The following is a 6,831-nucleotide window of genomic DNA, read 5'->3' as shown; positions in this document are numbered from 1 at the left end:
CATCTAGAAACCCATCAATTACACAACCCAGGGCAACATGGGTTTAGAACAGGTCGCTCCTGTCTGTCTCAACTATTGGATCACTATGACAAGGTCCTAGATGCACTAGAAGACAAAAGGAATGCAGATGTAATATATACAGACTTTGAAAAAGCCTTCGACAAGTGTGACCATGGCGTAATAGCGCAAAAAATGCGTGCTAAAGAAATAACAGGTAAAGTTGGTAGATGGATCTATAATTTCCTGACAAACAGAACACAGAGTAGTAGTCAACAGAGTAAAGTCTGAGGCGGCTACGGTGAAAAGCTCTGTTGCTCAAGGCACAGTACTCGCTCCCATCTTGTTCCTCATCCTCATATCTGAGACAGACAAGGATGTAAGCCACAACACTTTGTCTTCCTTTGCAGATGACACCCGAGTCTGCATGACAGTGTCTTCCATTGCAGACACTGCAAGGCTCCAGGGAGACATCAACCAAATCTTTCAGGCAAACACAACTGCTGCAAGCACCGCTGTCACCATTTAAACGGGTTTTATTTGGTATTCTGGTAGCGGGTTGTGAATGATACGTCTTCTTCGGAGGCTTCTTACTTTATTGTTTAATCGTAGGTGGGTTACACAGGCTTGTGTGTGTGTGCCCATGGCCCGGGCAGGGCCATCCCACGAGAGAGAGCTGGGAGTACTTGTGTCTTCCTGCTAGGCCGCTGTGTGAGTGAGAGGGAGGCATGGGCCGGCAGGCTGGCGTGCCTGCCTAGAGGCCTGGCTACAGAGGGCAGCACTTGAGTGGCGCGAAATATAAACTAAGCTGGCAGACAGCATGGGCTGTCTGTGCAGACAGTACAGGCTGTCTACAATTGCGTGCAGCCAGCAGTAACAGCCTGGTTGATCAGGCTCTGATCCACCATGAGGTCTGGTCACAGACCGCGCCGCGGGGGCGTTGACGCCCAGAACTCTCTCCAGGTAAACTCCAGGTAATAGGCAATGGGGTCGAAGATGTATGGGGCAGATTTAAGAATGTAGTGTTAGAGTGTTCAGCAGAAGTTTGTGGTTACAGGAAAGTGGGCGCGGGAGGGAAGAAGAGCGATTGGTAGAATGAAGATGTAAAGAGAGTAGTAAGGGAGAAAAAGCTAGCATATGAGAGGTTTTTACAAAGTAGAAGTGATGCAAGGAGGGAAGAGTGTATGGAGAGAAAAAGAGAGGTTAAGAGAGTGGTGGAGATGTTATCAACAAATTTTGTTGAAAATAAGAAAAAGTTTTGGAGTAAGATTAACAACTTAAGAAAGCCTAGAGAACAAATGGATTTGTCAGTTAAAAATAGGAGAGGAGAGTTATTAAATGGAGAGTTAGAGGTATCGGGAAGATGGAGGGAATATTTTGAGGAATTGTTAAATGTTGATGAAGATAGGGAAGCTGTGATTTCGTGTATAGGGCAAGGAGGAATAACATCTTGCAGGAGTGAGGAAGAGCCAGTTGTGAGTGTGGGGGAAGTTCGTGAGGCAGTGGGTAGAATGAAAGGGGATATGGTAGCAGGGATTGATAGGATAAAAATAGAAATATTAAAAGCAGGAAGGGATATAGTTTTGGAGTGGTTGGTGCAATTATTTAATAAATGAATGGAAGAGGGTAAGGTACCTAGGGATTGGCAGAGAGCATGCATAGTTCCTTTGTATAAAGGCAAAGGGGATAAAAGAGAGTGCAGAAATTATAGGGGAATAAGTCTGTTGAGTATACCTGGTAAAGTGTATGGTAGAGTTATTATTGAAAGAATTAAGAGTAAGACGAAGAGTAGGCTAGCAGATGAACAAGGAGGCTTTAGGAAAGGTAGGGGGTGTGTGGACCAAGTGTTTACAGTGAAACATATAGGTGAACAGTATTTAGATAAGGGTAAAGAGGTTCATGTGGCATTTATGGATTTGGAAAAGGCATATGACAGGGTGGATAGGGGGGCAATGTGGCAGATGTTGCAGATGTATGGTATAGGAGGTAGGTTACTGAAAGCAGTGAAGAGTTTTTACGAGGATATTGAGGCTCCGGTTAGAGTATGTAGGCCTTAAACAAGGATGTGTGATATCACCATGGTTGTTCAATATATTTATAGATGGGGTTGTAAGAGAAGTAAATGCTAGGGTCATGGCAAGAGATGTGGAGTTAAAAGATAAAGAATCAAACACAAGATGGGAGTTGTCACAGTTCCTCTTTGCTGATGACACTGCGCTTTTGAGAGGTTCTGAAGAGAAGTTGCAGAGGTTGGTGGATAAATTTGGTAGGGTATGTGAAAGAAGAAAATTAAAAGTGAATACAGGAAAGAGTAAGGTTATGAGGATAACAAAAAGATTAGGTGACGAAAGATTGGATATAAGATTGGAGGGAGAGAGTATGGAGGAGGTGAAGGTATTCAGATATTTAGGAGTGGACGTGTCAGCAGATCTATGAAGGATGAGGTGAATCATAGAACTGATGAAGGGAAAAGGGTGAGTGGTGCACTTAGGAGTCTGTGGAGATGAAGAATTTTGTCCGTGGAAGCAAAGAGGGGAATGTATGAGAGTATAGTTGTACCAACACTCTTGTATGGGTGTGAAGCATGGGTGATGAATGTTGCAACGAGGAGATGGCTGGAGGCAACGGAGATATCATGTCTGAGGGCAATGTGTGGTGTGAATATAATGCAGAGAATTCGTAGTTCGGAAATTAGGAGAAGGTGTGGGATTACCAAAACTATTATCCAGAGGGCTGAGGAGGGGTTATTGAGGTGGTTCGGACATGTAGAGAGAATGGAACAAAACAGAATGACTTCGAGAGTGTATAAATCTGTAGTGGAGGGAAGGCGGGGTAGGGGTCGGCCTAGGAAGGGTTGGAGGGAGGGGGTAAAGGAGGTTTTGTGTGCGAGGGGCTTGGACTTCCAGCAAGCGTGCATGAGCGTATTTGATAGGAGTGAGTGGAGACAAATGGTTTTTAATACTTGACGTGCTGTTGGAGTGTGAGCAAAGTAACATTTATGAAGGTGTTCAGGGAAACCGGCAGGCCGGACTTGAGTCCTGGAGATGGGAAGTACAGTGCCTGCACTCTGAAGGAGGGGTGTTAATGTTGCAGTTTAAAAACTGTAGTGTAAAGCACCCTTCTGGCAAGACAGTGATGGAGTGAATGATGGTGAAAGTTTTTCTTTTTCGGGCCACCCTGCCTTGGTGGGAATCGGCCAGTGTGATAATAAAATATATATATATATATATATATACATATATATATATATATATATATATATATATATATATATATATATATATATATATATACATATAAATATATATATATATATATATATATACATATAAATATATATATATATATATATATATATATATATATACATGCTCAGTGTTCACTATGATCCTCATTATAGTGAACAAAGTATTTTTGATTGATGGTTCGGTGGTGGTGATAAGAATTAATTACCCTCATGTAGTCGATAGGTTTTAAATTAAACCAACCATATTTATTGCACTGTATCATCTTCATCAGTCACTGTTGCTTAGCTCTTCAAGGAACTGCAGCTGTCCTCCCTTTCCTTGGAACGAACCTCATTGCCGTCTATTCCTCCCAGGCGTTGTATGAACCCTGCTGGTTTACCGCTTCCTCGTAAGCATAATAATAATTACTGTTGCTGAGACAGTATGAAAACTTTACTTTAGACGATAATTCGCCGAGAGACCAAGCATGTAGACCAAGCATGGAGACCAAACATGGAGACCAAGCATGGAGACCAAGCATGGAGACCAAGCATGGAGACCAAACATGGAGACCAAGCATGGAGACCAAGCATGGAGACCAAGCATGGAGACCAAGCATGGAGACCAAGCATGGAGACCAAACATGGAGACCAAGCATGGAGACCAAGCATGGAGACCAAGCATGGAGACCAAGCATGGAGACCAAGCATGGAGACCAAGCATGGAGACCAAGCATGGAGACCAAGCATGGAGACCAAGCATGGAGACCAAACATAATGACCAAGCATGGAGACCAAGCATGGAGACCAAGCATGGAGACCAAGCATGGAGACCAAGCATGGAGACCAAGCATGGAGACCAAACATAGAGACCAAGCATGGAGACCAAACATAATGACCAAGCATGGAGACCAAGCATGGAGACCAAGCATGGAGACCACGCATGGAAACAAAGCATGGAGACCAAGCATGGAGACCAAGCATGGAGACCAAACATAATGACTAAGCATGGAGACCAAGCATGGAGACCAAGCATGGAGACCAAGCATGGAGACCAAGCATGGAGACCAAGCATGGAGACCAAGCATGGAGACCAAACATAGAGACCAAGCATGGAGACCAAGCATGGAGACCAAGCATGGAGACCAAGCATGGAGACCAAACATAATGACCAAGCATAGAGACCAAGCATGGAGACCAAGCATGGAGACCAAACATAATGACCAAGCATGGAGACCAAGCATGGAGACAAAGCATGGAGACCAAGCATGGAGACCAAGCATGGAGACCAAGCATGGAGACCAAGCATGGAGACCAAGCATGGAGACCAAACATAGAGACCAAGCATGGAGACCAAACATAATGACCAAGCATGGAGACCAAGCATGGAGACCAAGCATGGAGACCAAGCAGGGAGACCAAGCATGGAGACCAAGCATGGAGACCAAACATAATGACCAAGCATGGAGACCAAGCATGGAGACCAAGCATGGAGACCAAGCATGGAGACCAAGCATGGAGACCAAACATAATGACCAAGCATGGAGACCAAGCATGGAGACCAAGCATGGAGACCAAGCATGGAGACCAAGCATGGAGACCAAACATAATGACCAAGCATGGAGACCAAGCATGGAGACCAAGCAAGCATGGAGACCAAGCATGGAGACCAAGCATGGAGACCAAGCATGGAGACCAAGCATGGAGACCAAGCATGGAGACCAAACATAGAGACCAAGCATGGAGACCAAACATAATGACCAAGCATAGAGACCAAGCATGGAGACCAAGCATGGAGACCAAGCATGGAGACCAAGCATGGAGACCAAACATAATGACCAAGCATGGAGACCAAGCATGGAGACCAAGCATGGAGACCAAGCATGGAGACCAAGCATGGAGACCAAGCATGGAGACCAAGCATGGAGACCAAGCATGGAGACCAAGCATGGAGACCAAGCATGGTGACCAAGCATGGAGACCAAGCATGGAGACCAAACATGGAGACCAAGCATGGAGACCAAGCATGGAGACCAAGCATGGAGACCAAGCATGGAGACCAAGCATGAAGACCAAGCATGGAGACCAAGCATGGAGACCAAACATAATGACCAAGCATGGAGACCAAGCATGGAGACCAAGCATGGAGACCAAGCATGGAGACCAAGCATGGAGACCAAACATGGAGACCAAGCATGGAGACCAAGCATGGAGACCAAGCATGGAGACCAAGCATGGAGACCAAGCATGGAGACTAAGCATGGAGACCAAGCATGGAGACCAAGCATGGAGACCAAACATAGAGACCAAGCATGGAGACCAAGCATGGAGACCAAGCATGGAGACCAAGCATGGAGACCAAGCATGGAGACCAAGCATGGAGACCAAGCATGGAAACCAAGCATGGAGACCAAGCATGAAGACCAAGCATGGAGACCAAGCATGGAGGCCAAGCATGGAGACCAAGCATGGAGACCAAGCATGGAGACCAAGCATGGAGACCAAGCATGGAGACCAAACATGGAGACCAAGCATGAAGACCAAGCATGGAGACCAAGCATGGAGACCAAGCATGGAGACCAAGCATGGAGACCAAGCAGGGAGACCAAGCATGGAGACCAAGCATGGAGACCAAGCATGGAGACCAAACATGGAGACCAAGCATGGAGACCAAGCATGGAGACCAAGCATGGAGACCAAGCAGGGAGACCAAGCATGGAGACCAAACATGGAGACCAAACATGGAGACCAAGCATGGAGACCAAGCATGGAGACCAAGCATGGAGACCAATCATGGAGACCAAGCATGGAGACCAAGCATGGAGACCAAGCATGGAGACCAAGCATGGAGACCAAACATAGAGACCAAGCATAGAGACCAAGCACAGAGACCAAACATAGAGACCAAGCACAGAGACCAAGCATGGAGACCAAGCATGGAGACCAAACATAGAGACCAAGCATAGAGACCAAGCATGGAGACCAAGCATGAAGACCAAGCATGGAGACCAAGCATGGAGACCAAGTATGGAGACCAAGCATAGAGACCAAGCATGGAGACCAAGCATGGAGACCAAGCATGGAGACCAAGCATGGAGACCAAGCATGGAGACCCAGCATGGAGACCAAGCATGAAGACCAAACATAGAGACCAAGCACAGAGACCAAGCATGGAGACTAAGCATGGAGACCAAACATAGAGACCAAGCATAGAGACCAAGCATGGAGACCAAGCATGGAGACCAAGCATGGAGACCAAGCATGGAGACCAAGCATGGAGACCAAGCATGGAGACCAAGCATGGAGACCAAGCATGGAGACCAAGCATGGAGACCAAACATAGAGACCAAGCACAGAGACCAAGCATGGAGACTAAGAATGGAGACCAAACATAGAGACCAAGCATAGAGACCAAGCATGGAGACCAAACATGGAGACCAAGCATGGACACCAAACATGGAGACCAAGCATGGAGGCCAAACATAGAGTCCAAGCATGGACACCAAGCATGGAGACCAAGCATGGAGACCAAGCATGGAGACCAAGCATAGAGACCAAGCATGGCGACCAAACATGGAGAACAAGCATAGAGACCAATAATGGAGACC

Source organism: Cherax quadricarinatus, chromosome 11, assembly GCF_038502225.1.
Source record: "Cherax quadricarinatus isolate ZL_2023a chromosome 11, ASM3850222v1, whole genome shotgun sequence".
Lineage (NCBI taxonomy): Eukaryota > Metazoa > Arthropoda > Malacostraca > Decapoda > Parastacidae > Cherax > Cherax quadricarinatus.
The sequence above is the reverse complement of the archived record's forward strand: the minus strand, read 5'-3'. Positions refer to the sequence as shown.